Raw genomic sequence first — 13,168 nt, 5'->3', positions numbered from 1 at the left:
CAATTATCATCCTAATGCAGTGTTTAATTTCATAAACTAACTCGGTGCTCTTTGGATTACTTAGTCAATAATAATATATTTGAATATACACATACATGTGTGTGTATATATATATATATATATATATATATATATTCAAATATATACTTCCTTGATTTTATGTTGGTTTAAATAATTAGAAAATTTTAAAAAAGAGTGAATTTTGCTATAATCTAAATTTTTAAAATTCAATATTTTATAGTTATTAGCAATTTCAGCGAAAAATTGAGCATCTACTTCTGCGAAATATTGGGTAGCAATTTCAATGAATGTTTGGTAGCAAATTATGTAGAGGCGGTAGCAAACAAAATTCTACTATGATTTGGAAGGCTAGAAATTATTTCGCAGACGTTGCTATGACTTGGAATCGGTAGCAACTTTAATGAATGTTTGGTGGTAACTTATGTAGTTGTGTAACAACATAAAAAGTCCAACTTAAAGTCACATTTTATGTGGATGCTGTGTGTCAACTTCAACGAATGTTCGATAGCAACTTCAACCATATATCTTGTAGAAACTTTTGTCAAGACTTTGTAACAACTTTTGATGAAGTAACTACTTCATGTTGAGATACCAAAACATCGGTTAATATATTTAGTAACAACTTATGTGAAGCAAGTTTACACGTAAGTTACAAGTCACATTAAAGACAACTTGCTGGTAAATATAAAATGACTTTGAAACATATGCTATATGGTTTTATTTTATAGATCCACTGTATAAACGGAACTGAAAACGAACACCGAATGAGAGAGCAATAGCAATTTAAAGTGACTATACTGAACCCACCCTTAAAAACCGTCTCTAAGCACGTGATTTCGTCAGCCAACGTGAATAAAATCCCCTCCGCTTAGCCCAGCAACAGGGCTTCCCGTTCACGGACATTCCAAGGCCCAAAGGGGTCTTGAGGCGTGTTGGCCCATTGGGCTCGGGCTTTTGCCTCCAACTTCCCCTCGCCGTCTCCACCTCCACCCTCTCGTTCTTCTCCGACAGCCGCTCCCGACCTTACCTGGTGCAGTAGCAGAAGATGGCGTCGTCGGCGTCCACCTTCGAGATCGAGGCCCGCGAGTACGTATGCACCCCTCTCTAACCTTACTAATCACGCCCCCCCTTGAAACTACGGGAGAAGCAGCCCAAGAAATCCCTAAACCCTACTTGAATCCTTCAGTCCGCGCATGAATCTTTTGTTTATTAAACCAACATCCCGATTATTATCTTTCAGTAAGGCAAGAAATCGGACAACCTTCGAAGTTTGAAGTCCGCACCGTGTCCTGAATCTATCCGTGAAACCCCTAGAGTGGCAGCAGTTTTTGTGGCTTAGGGCAGGGAAAGGATTTGAGCGGTGTTTATATCGCATAATGTTTCTTCTTGAATTTCGTGGACGCAGCGTGGTGAAGATAGTGCTGCAGTTCTGCAAGGGAAACTCGCTGCAGCAGACGTTCCAAACGCTGCAGAATGAATGCCAGGTCTCGCTCAACACCGTTGACAGCATCGACACCTTTATCGCCGACATCAATGCCGGGCACTGGAATGCCATGCTGCCTCAGGTCGTGCAGCTCAAGCTGCCGCGCAAGAAGCTCAAGGACCTCTACGAGCAGATTGTGTTGGAGATGGCTGAGCTCCGTGAGCTTGACACGGCCTGTGCCATCCTCCGCCAGACGCAAGTCATGGGCGTCATGAAGCAGGAGCAGCCTGAGCGCTACCTGCGCCTTGAGCATCTCCTTGTCCACACATACTTTGACCCCAATGAGGTTGGCAACATTCTCTTGCTGTCTTGTTCGTGGTATGTTCTTTCTCCTCCCTGAGCTATCTTAACTTTGAAACACCGGAATGTCACTCCACCAACAGGCCTACCAAGAATTCACCAAGGAGAAGAGGCGGGTGCTGATTGCTCAAGGTGGGGTTGCTGATTGCCTTACTTGTTAGATGTTGGATTATTATTTATTTAGAGTTAAGAGCACATATTCATAATGTACCACAGTTATTTTAGCACTTCTCAATAAATTGCATGTTTTGAAAGTTAAAGAAGACTGATTAGCATGTCGATGACTTCAAGAAGTTGCTCCTACCTTCTCCAATATTAGCAGCCCTGGAAATTCTATTCTCTGTAATTCTAATTCTTTTCTATTAGTTGTTCATCTGTTGTGCCAATTTCAGCTATTGCTTCTGAAGTCTCAGTAGTCCCGCCATCTCGGCTTGTGGCATTGATTGGTCAGGCTTTGAAATGGCAACAGCACCAAGGTACTCTCTTTGCCCCGCACTATAAACTGGCTGCTACCGCCTACTGTAATAGTATCTTGTCATAACTGTTAATCTGTTATGAAATCGTCCTGACCTCCTCGTCTTTTTCCTATTGTGTAGGACTGTTGCCTCCTGGCACACAGTTCGATTTATTCAGAGGCTGCAATGAAACAAGATGAAGAAGAGATGTACCCTACTACTTTATCTCATCAAATAAAGGTGATTTTGCTTCTTTTATTATGTTGGTTTTTTACCTCAGACATTGCAATTGCTGAGTTAATATATTTGATATCTAGCAGCTTCAGAAGAGCAAAGGGATAACCTTGATAACAGAAAAAAATACTAACAATATTAATAGTGTCTAGGTGTACCTCCTGTGCGTTGTTGCCGGGCTATTTATGCATTAAAAATAGATGCATAATATTTTTTAATTAGGTAAACTTAAACTTATAGTTATTTTTACAATGGGCTCAAGGGAACATATTTGCTTTACACAGTGTAGTACAAAATATTTTGTGATAACACTACACATCATTCTAAATTGCGAATTTGTATATACTTAAACAAGAATAACTGCATAAGTACATTATTATGATTACAAATTTAGGAACTCTAGAATAAATAAAAAATGGAAGAATTTCAAAGTAAATGATTATCAGAAAATTTTCGATGGAGCTCTTTGGAACAAAGAGTAAAACTATAAAATTTCTATGCGATGGCTTTGTTATTTCTTAATGTTGGAGGAATCCTAACACGAGATTCAAGTGTAACCTAATGAAAGAATTCCTTTGTGTCGTTCTCTTTGATCCTATGTTTTTGCTACATGTCGTCCAAATAATCATTGTTGCAATTTTCTACTGTGTGATCATCTATTTTGTAATTGCATTAACTTGTACAAAAATGCAATGATTTTTTCTATTTCTGCGCTTTTCTTTGCTGTGTTCAAATAGACCCTTTATTATGACATGACGCTGATTTCTCAAATCATATATAGCGCGAGATAGAATGTAGTCTTTATCACTTGTTTGCTCAACCCATAAACCAGTCCATCTTTCATCACAACATAGGAGGCAGTAGCGAGGCCACAACATGTGGCTCACCTGCCCAAATGATATAGACACGTCACATACAGGAAGTAAAGTAGTCATGCGAGAGTTCGTCGCACACACCAGACACCCAAGCGATATCTTCACCAAAATTGCCCCTTTCTCTTTTTGTCCACCCCATATATAATCCATGTCATCGTCCATCTTTGTTTGTTCTCTTCAATCGATGGTGAACAAAATGCATCACCACAGCACCACATCTGGGCTTGTCCAACATTGTGTTTGCTGGCCATGGTGGATCAATACTTGGTGGGATCACTAAAGTACTTGGAATAAGGCCACATCTTGTATCAAAGGGTGAGATGTTGCAAATATTAAAGCCATCTCTGCCTGTTAGTTTCGACGTCGGGCGCCGGCAGAAGTTTTTGATGTCCATGCCACAGCGCTATGAATTAGAGATAAGCTTGTCTTAATTAAGATTTTTATAGCTAATGGCCCTTTGCAATAAGCTGTTAGAGCAGTTGAGAGTTCACCGCATGAGACACCCATAGCCGTTTTGATTTTTCCTTGTGTGCTTGTCCGAGGCAATATTAGATAATGTGTGGTTGCAGTTTTGTACTGAATAAATTCATCATTTTGCACATGTCATTACGAAGGGACATGATCATTTAATTAAACTTGCTAATGGCAACCGTAGGCAGGGAAAGATGCCTGTTGATAAGCCTGAATGCATGTATCCAAGGTTCACAACTTAAAACATGCGTACAATCAAGAGGCTTATATAGTTATATTTATTGATGATGTGGCTAAATGAGAAGACTCCGTTTGTAGTCAATATTATAGGATAGAAGGATTTGCTATGTTAGCTTAATGGGTTGGCTTTAAAACTTGTGATGATAGCTACACATCTCGAACTAAGGTTATCATAAAATGGAATAAGAAAAGTAATTCAAACATTGAATATCTGCTGTATACTTGCTTGTGACTTATTATCCTTGATGAAGATGAACCAACCTCGGATTAGATGTAGTTTGAGGTTCTGTCATCTTCACTTGCATGCTGAAAGAAGGAATAGAAACAACATGCATGTGCCAAGGGAGTCACTCTTATCAGGTTTTGGTTCACTGCTGATTATAACCTCACATTGTTCTTGCAGTTTGGGAAGAAAACTCATCCTGAATGTGCTCGATTCTCACCTGATGGTCAGTACCTTGTTTCATGCTCAGTGGATGGAATCATTGAAGTAAGTTGCTTTCTAGTCTGTCTTTGCATGTCAGCTCCTTTGATGTAGCTTGGCTAAAATTCACTTAAATTTTCAGGTCTGGGATTATATTATTGGGAAGCTTAAAAAGGATCTTCAATACCAAGCCGATGTAAGGCCTTTTAAGTTTTGTTGCTTCATGGGACTTAAATATGCCCGTTCCTTTTAATCAGATATGGATAAGGATGCTAATTTTTTGCATACTGTGTTTGATAAACACTTCAGGAAAGCTTTATGATGCACGATAATGCTGTGTTGTGTGTTGATTTTAGTAGAGATTCTGAAATGCTGGCATTCGGATCACAGGATGGAAAGATTAAGGTGTCCTTGCTACTCTCCTATATTTTCTTTCAATTCAGTAGAAATATTGTCCCTCAACGATCTGCGTTGCATTCTAAATATTGTTTGCTCAGGTCATATTATAATAACTTATGTACTGCTTCTTGCAAGTTTATATTTGTTGCTCATAAATTTTCTTGCGAGTATTTGCTATATATCAAACTGTTTTTTCTGTCCTGATCGATGAAGGTGGTGGAGAGTATATTGTCATTGCATTGGTAGAGTGTAGTATCATTTAATACATTTCTGCATATATGACATTTGTTTAACAAAATTTTCTGACAAGTATATACTGTGGTCATATATGAGTGTCTGACTGCAATCATCTGGTAAAACAACATTAGTTGGTATTGGTCAATATCTGACGAACATAATTTGGTTAGATTGCATTATTGGTCAATATCGCACCACAATCATTTGGTCTAATGTTTGCCTAGTTTCTTGGTTCTTCTATGTCAAACAAAATTATTATCAATAATTCATCTCCATACTAATCTGTTCCCTTTCATCCATTTCCAGGTTTGGCGTATACGAACTGGCCAGTGCTTGCGACGCCTTGAGCGTGCTCATGCGAAAGGTGTTACAAGTGTTACATTCTCACGTGACGGAACCCAGATATTGAGTACATCCTTTGACACTACCGCGAGGTTTCATATATCCATAAACTACCTAACTTTACTATTGAAATATCTTTCTACATATTTTACTTTTTTTTTCATTCTCTTGAAAAAGAATGATTCAATATGATATTTGCAAATTTGAGCCAGTTTCATTTTTTTCTCTCTTCTTCTGTTTGAGGGCATGCATCTTGGTGCGGTACCACAGTGGTGCTAATCATTGCTGCAATTCTTATATGGGCCCTTCCTTAGTCCTTTTAAGATAATCCAATTAAACTACATCATAGGTTGGATACATTTTTTTTTAATTTTTGAACTGCATATTTAAAATAGTGGGCCCATTTGATATAAGAGAGATTATTTTTGTTTTTAAAAAAAGTCTTCTATTAAAAATGTAGATGGTGCATGGTAACCATTTTTTCCTTACCTGAACTGGAAAATGGAAGCAAGCTGATTTTTTCAAACTAATTCCAGAACTGTATTTGTGCTTTGGAAAGTTCTGTTTGCAGCCTTCATTTCATTCTGTGTTAATAAGTTTGCTTTCCTATTATTCAAACAAACAAAAATCCAGATTTGAACTTTGGCATAATAAGTTTGAAAGGATCTCCCTAAGTCGGGTTGAACTAAGAGTGGTCAAACAACCAGATACTTTTTGAAGCATTGGAAATATGAACGTTTATCTGCACTGAATTGTGTTTGTTTTTGCAATGTCCTGCAGACTGCTTTTTTATCTCTTTTTTATTTCTTTTGCATTGGATTCAGAACTTCAGTTTCACACATTCTTATTTCGTGAAAAGAATTAAAGGCTTATCCCCCCCCCCCCCCCCCCAATTTTTGCGGAGTACATGGCCTCAAGTCTGGAAAGATGCTTAAAGAATTCCGAGGTCATAATATGTAAATTATGCCATCTTTACTACTGATGGTAGCCGTGTTATTACAGCTTCCAGTGATTGTACTGTTAAGGTGCTGATCTCCACGTCTCATATATACAGTTCAACTTTCAATTGTTCAACAACTAACAGCTGTTTGCTTATTCATTTATTGTTTCTCAATTTAGGTCTGGGATACAAAAACAACAGATTGCTTGCATACTTTCAAGCCACCACCGCCTATGAGGGTATGACTTCTCATACTGTCCAAGTTTGACCCTTAAACATTGTATAGCCTTTAGTAATGCTTGCTTACCCATATGTGTCCTTCCATTTCCAGGGAGGAGACGCATCTGTTAACTCTGTCCATTTATTTCCAAAAAATACTGATCACATTGTTGTCTGCAATAAGACATCGTCAATATACATCATGACTTTACAAGGACAGGTACTGTGAATATACATTCTATTGTTTTATTTGTCTTATCGTTTTCTGCCTGCAAAATTGAGGGTTCTATCGGAATCTAGTTCACTTCTCTATTCCTTGGAAACATAATTTACTTTCAAGCCTTAGTTATGGGTCTGTGATTCCTTCATTATGGGCTTTGGATGACCTTATGCATTACTGTTTTCTGTTCATCTGATGGTGCACCACTTACTTTTTTGGAAAGAAAATAGTGTTGGGGTGAAAGGCCTACAACCTCACAGGTAGCCCAGGAACTCACCCAAGACACGTACTCTAGCAGTGGTATTTTTGGTGCTGCAATTGCTTGCTGCATTCTCTGTTTTCTTTTCTATTTATACACTGCTGACTACTACAATATGGCCTGGTTTAAACAGCTAATAACTACAGCAATTACTGTTTTAATTGGCTATTATTCTCCCTAATTTGCTAGCTGGAAATCCCTGGTTCAAACAGCTAATAACTACAGCAATTACTGCTTTAATTGACTATTATTCTCCCTAATCTGCTAGCTGAAAATCTGCACACATCAAGGCTTATTGCTAACAATCTCCCCTTAATCCTTATGTGTGGACTTGGAATTGATGTTGACCATTCCAATCATAGCACGAAGCTCATGGAATCTGACTCGCCCAAGTGCCTTCGTTTGAATGTCAGCGAGCTGGTCCTTAGTGCCGACGAAATCAGCACTAATCCTCCCATCTTCCCGGCACTCCCTGATGAACTGGTAGCGCACATTGATGTGTTTGCTACGTTCATGGAAGACAGGGTTTTGTATCAGCGCTAAGGCTGACTTGTTGTCAATCTTCAGCTCGACAGTGTTGGCGTCCCTCCCCTTGAAGTCACCGATGAGCCGAGCCAACCACACTGCCTGTGTGGCTGCCGTAGTGGCAGCAACATACTCCGCCTCACAGGATGAGTGCCACTGCCTTTTGCTTAAGAGCGTGCCAACTCACCAAGCTGCTGTCGTAGAAGAACAAACCGTCGGATGTACTCCTCCTTGTGTCAACATCGCCGGCGAGGTCGCTGTCGGTGTACCCGACAAGACGTGCCTCCGCTGTCCTCCCGTAGTGGCAACCGAGACTTAAAGTCCCAGCCACATAGTGCAGAATCCTCTTCACTACCGCCATGTGTTCCTCTGTAGGCCGCTCCATGAAGCGACTCACGTACCCCACGCTGAAAGCGAGGTCTGGCCGCATGTGGACAAGATAGTGGAGGCTTCCAATGATCCTCCGGTACTGAGTGATGTCCACCTCCGCCGCCATGCTGTCACGGCTCAGCTTGAGCCGCTCCTCTATGAGGGTGTGCGCAGGGTTGCAGTCCTGCATCCCCGCCATCTCTAGGATGCGCTTGGCGTAATGCGCCTGGCACAGCGTGATCTCACTGCTACTATGCTGCACCTCGATGTCAAGGTAGAAGGAGAGCAATCCAAGGTCGCTCATCCTGAACCTCGCCTTCATCTCCTCCTTGAAGCGGTTGATCTTCGCCTCGGCTGATCCAGTGATGATCAAGTCATCCACATAGACCCCGAGGAGCAACAGCGAATCGCCATGGCCACGCCTGTACATCGCCGCCTCATGCGGGCTTTGCTCGAACCCGAGAGCTCGCAATGTCATGTGCAGCTTCTCGTTCCAAGCCTGCGGCGCTTGCTGCAGCCTGTAGAGCGCCTTCCGCAGGCGCAACACCTTCTATTCTGCTCTGGCGGTGACGAAGCATGGCAGTTGCGCGACGTACACCTCCTCCCCCAAATCGCCGTTGAGGAAAGCCGATTTCACATCCATGTGATGCACCGGTCAGCCATCTTGAGCAACAGCTAGCAGCAACCGAACAGACTCAAGACGAGCAACGGGTGCGAATACTTTATCGAAGTCAATGCCCGGTTGCTGCACATAACCCTTGGCGACGAGGCGAGCCTTGTGCTTGATCACTTCTCCTGCCTCATTCTTCTTGAGCTTGAAGACCCACTTTAGCCCAATAGATCGATGCCCATGAGGAAGCTCCACTAGTGACCATGTCCCGTTTTGCTCGATGGAGTCCATCTCCTCGCGCATGGCTGCCTGCCATGCTAGATCGTGCTCTGCTTCAGCGAAGGAGCGTGGCTCTCCATCCTCGCTGACCACCAGCAGCCCCTCACCATCGACAATGCGATTGGCAAGGCCTGGTGCCTCTCCTCCAAGCACGTCGTCGATGCGACGGTAAAGGAGAGGGGAGGAGTCGTGGTACGCATCCAGCCTGTCGGAGTCGTTTGGCGGAGGAGAGACAAACTCTAGGAGCGAGGCCGCCGTGGGAGAAGCCTCTGTGGGTGTGGACAACACGCCAGCGGGCGAGGCTAGCGCTAGATCCGTCCCCGCGGATGTGGGGGCTGCCTCTGCGGGGAAGACGGGCATGGGCGACGAGATCGCCCCTGTGGACACCGGCGCAGCAGGATAAGTGTCTTCTGCGCTGCTTACGGACGGAGCCAACGCACCTGGGTGGATGTAGTTGACCACTGCCTCCACATGGAAGTTAGGTGTGGCTGTTCCACCGTCTTGCAGCACCGCCTCCCAGTCCCAGCCGGCGTCCTCGTCAAAAACAACGTCGCGGGAGATGTGGATGCGCTGGGACCGGGGCTCGAGCATGCGGTACGCCTTGGAGCCATCCTCATAGCCGATGAAGACCATCAGGGTGCTGCGGTCGTCGAGCTTCCGCAGGCTTGGTCGTGTATCCTTTACATAACCAAGACACCCGAATGTACGCAAGTAGCTTACCGCCAGCTTGAGCCCGTGCCACGCCTCAAATGGCGTCTCGCCGTCAAGACTCTTCATCGGTGCTTGGTAGAGGAGGTAGATAGCCGTGGTCACAGCTTCCCCCAAAATTCAGCAAGCATCTTCCACTGTTTCAGGAGGGCGTGTGCGGTGGCAAGGATGGTCTGGTTCCTCCTCTCCACCACGCCATTTTGCTACGACGTGTACGGCGCGGAGAAGTGCCGCTGCACGCCGTGGTCCTCGTAGTGACGCGCGAATTCAACGGAGGTGAACTCGCCGCCATTGTCCGTACGTAGAACGCGGAGCTTGTGCCCGCTCTCCACCTCCGCAGCAGCCTGGAACTTAGTGATGGCCACTGCAACATCACTTTTTGCTGTGAGAAGCGCCAGCCACATGTAGCGGCTTGCGTCATCTACCAAAAGCAAAAAAATAGCGGCGCCCGCCTGGCGTCGCCGGCGTGATGGGGCCGCAGAGGTCGCCGTGGATGAGGTCTAGGATGCCCTCTGCGCGGTACTTCGCCTTGGCTAGGAACGGGGCTCGGCGATGCTTCGTCATGACGCAGATGTCACAGAGCTGCTCCACGTGTTCTAGCTGCGGAAGACTACGCACCATGTCTTGGCGGCCAAGCTGGTGCAACGCGTCGAAGCTGATGTGGCCGTAGCGGGCGTGCCAGCGCCACGAGTCGTCGTTGTGTTGCACCGCGAGACAGATGGGGCGCACGACGTTGAGGTGTAGGATGTAGAGCCGGTTCCGCCCGCGGTTCACCTTGGCGATGAGATGGCGCCGGCGATCCCAGATGCGCAGCACGCCATCCTCGATCAGCACCTTCGAGCCACACTCATCGAGTTGGCCGACGTTGATGATGCTGTTCTTCAAGCGTGGGATGAAGTAGACGTTGGAGAGCGCCTTGTGCTCGCTGTTCTTCTCGGCGAACAGCACCATGCTGCAGCCGTGGATCTCGACAAGCAATCCGTCGCCAAACCTTACGGTTCTCTGTACCGCGCGATCAAGCTTGGCGAAGGCGTCACTGCGACCCGTCATGTGGCTGGTGGCGCTAGTGTCGAGGTACCAACCTTCCTGGAGTTCACCGGCGTCCGCCTCACCGAGGAACGCCTGCACTCATGGTTCATCGAGGTGGATTGTTGTCGATGCCGGCGCGGTGTCGTCGTTCAGCGCGCAGACCTGTGCCATTAGTAGCGCAGGCTCGTAGTCATCCTCCTGCACGAGGTGCGCCTGACCTCGCTTGGGATGGCGGCAATCACGAGCCCAGTGACCGGTACGCCCACAATTGCGGCAGGTGTCGTGGTCGTCGTTACGGGCAACGTTCTTGCCATCAGCCGCGCCCTTCTTGCGCGAGCCACGGGAGCGACGATTCTTGTCGTCGCCTTTGGCAGACCGCGACCCCCCTCGCTAGCTCGCCTTTCCTTCTGGCGCACAAGCCACTGCTCCTCCGTGAGCAGCAGCTTGCCATCGAATGTCGATGGCAGCACCTGGTCCGGGTCGAGGCGGTCCTCCACCGCCTTGAGCCGTCCCGTGACCTCCTCGATCGTCAACGTTGAGATGTCGAGGAGCGTCTCGATGGAGAGCGCGATCTGCGCGAACTTGGGCGAGACAACCCGCAGGTACTTGGCCACGACCTTGGCGTCGTCGATCGGATCACCGAGTACCTCCAGCTGGTGGACAATCCCGGTGAGGCGCATGGCGAAGTCGTCGATTGACTCGCCGTCATGGAAGGAGATTGCCTCGTAGTCTTTCCTCACCTTCTGGGCAGTCGCCTTGTGAGAGCGCTCGGAGCCAACGCGCATCGTCTTGATCGCGTTCTAGACCTCCTTCGCCGTCTTCTTCGCAAGGGAGGTGACCATCTCCAGCTGGACTGCGCGAAAGATGATCTCCATTGTCAACCTGTCGTCGACCCTGTCCACACCGCCCTTGTCCACGGCCTCCCAGAGGTCGCGGGCTTTAAGCATCACCTCCATTATCACCGACCACTTGACGTAGTTGTGTTTGGTGAGCAGCGGCTACGCGCCTCCGACATCTCTCACCACGCACTATACCACAGGTGCAGGAGCTGTAGAAGGGCCATCTTCACCCGCCATGACACCCTACTGATACTAATTGAAAGGCTTACAGCCTCACAGGTAGCCTAGGAACTCACTTAAGACACACGTACACTAGCAGTGGTATTTTTGGTGCTGCAATTGCTTGCTGCATTCTCTGTTTTCTTCTCTATTTATACACTGCTGACCACTACAATATGATCTGGTTTAAACAGCTAATAACTACAGCAATTACTGCTTTAATTGGCTATTATTCTCCCTAATTTGCTAGCTGAAAATTCCTAATTCAAACAGCTAATAACTATAGCAATTACTGCTTTAATTAACTATTATTCTCCCTAATCTGCTAGCTGAAAATCTGCACACATCAAGGCTTATTGCTAACATTGCTAACATGGGGGACCCAACTGAAATTTAAATTATGTAAACTGTACAGGTTTTATTTAAGTTTTTAACAAAAGGCTGAAAGAACAAAAGTAACGCCAGGGTGTATCAGCCATTGTTTCTAGAGCATGTATATCATTGACTTGAAAATTTTGTTTCAGGTTGTAAAGAGTTCCTCATCAGGTAAACGGGAAGGAGGAGATTTTGTTGCAGTTTCAGTTTCCCCAAAAGGAGAATGGATATATTGTGTCGGAGAAGACATGTGAGGATATCACTATAAACTTCTATTATTTTTTAGTGTTTTGATTTGTGCTTGTCATCTTGGTTTATAATGGTGTCTAAATGAGAGCTATTGTTTTGCAGGGACATGTATTGCTTTAGCTACCAGTCTGGTAAGCTGGAGCATCTAATGAAGGTCTGTACTCTGTACAAGATCTCAACTGAAAGTTTCTCTCTTGTTTCAGCGTGAACTTGTTAATCCTTTATATTCTTGATTACGCTGTACCAAGTTATCCAAATGATAACCAAACACATTGACACTCTGCACCCTGGATTTCATTGGTCCATGACAAGGATGTCATAGGCATTACGCACCATCCTCCCAGGAACTTGGTAGCCACCTATGCCGAAGATTGTATGATGAAGATATGGAAGCCTTGAATTTCTTTTTTTTTTTTTTGGTATTAATGCTGTATTTTTAGGGAACGTGCTTATCCAGCTCTGTTTGCTAAGTAGAGTGTATTTTGATTTTTGTAATGTAGAGACTAAGAGGTGCTTAATAGTTAATTATATGCTCCTTGGTCCTTCTGGAGCCCTAGGTATTACCATTGTATCATGTAGTGGGCTTAGGAATAAGTGAATAGTTGAAAATTGAAAAGCTGATTATGATTCCTTTTGACGTGCTCCAGTTTATCCAGTTTATTTATCTATATTTTGTGTGCGCGTGCGCTCTGATTGAATACATCAGCACAAAGCAGTTAAAGAACTGTCTGTTTTGTAATGGAACACTGATCATTGCATTGCTTGACACAGAAGAGATCCTTTGGTAGTTGGAGATTAGACTGCAAACAACTGAGATATGCGATTGGAAAGCATGTCTTTTTTGCGA

At 44.9% G+C, this 13,168-nt stretch overlaps 1 pseudogene; it reads left to right on the top strand.

Moving 5' to 3' along the window:
- Window positions 1-943: 943 nt before the first annotated feature.
- Window positions 944-12,952, top strand: LOC133900689 (suppressor of mec-8 and unc-52 protein homolog 1-like; annotated as a pseudogene).
- Window positions 12,953-13,168: the final 216 nt, after the last annotated feature.

Source organism: Phragmites australis, chromosome 2 (genome assembly GCF_958298935.1).
Source record: "Phragmites australis chromosome 2, lpPhrAust1.1, whole genome shotgun sequence".
Classification (NCBI taxonomy): Eukaryota; Viridiplantae; Streptophyta; class Magnoliopsida; order Poales; family Poaceae; genus Phragmites; species Phragmites australis.
The sequence above is the reverse complement of the archived record's forward strand: the minus strand, read 5'-3'. Positions and strand labels throughout refer to the sequence as shown.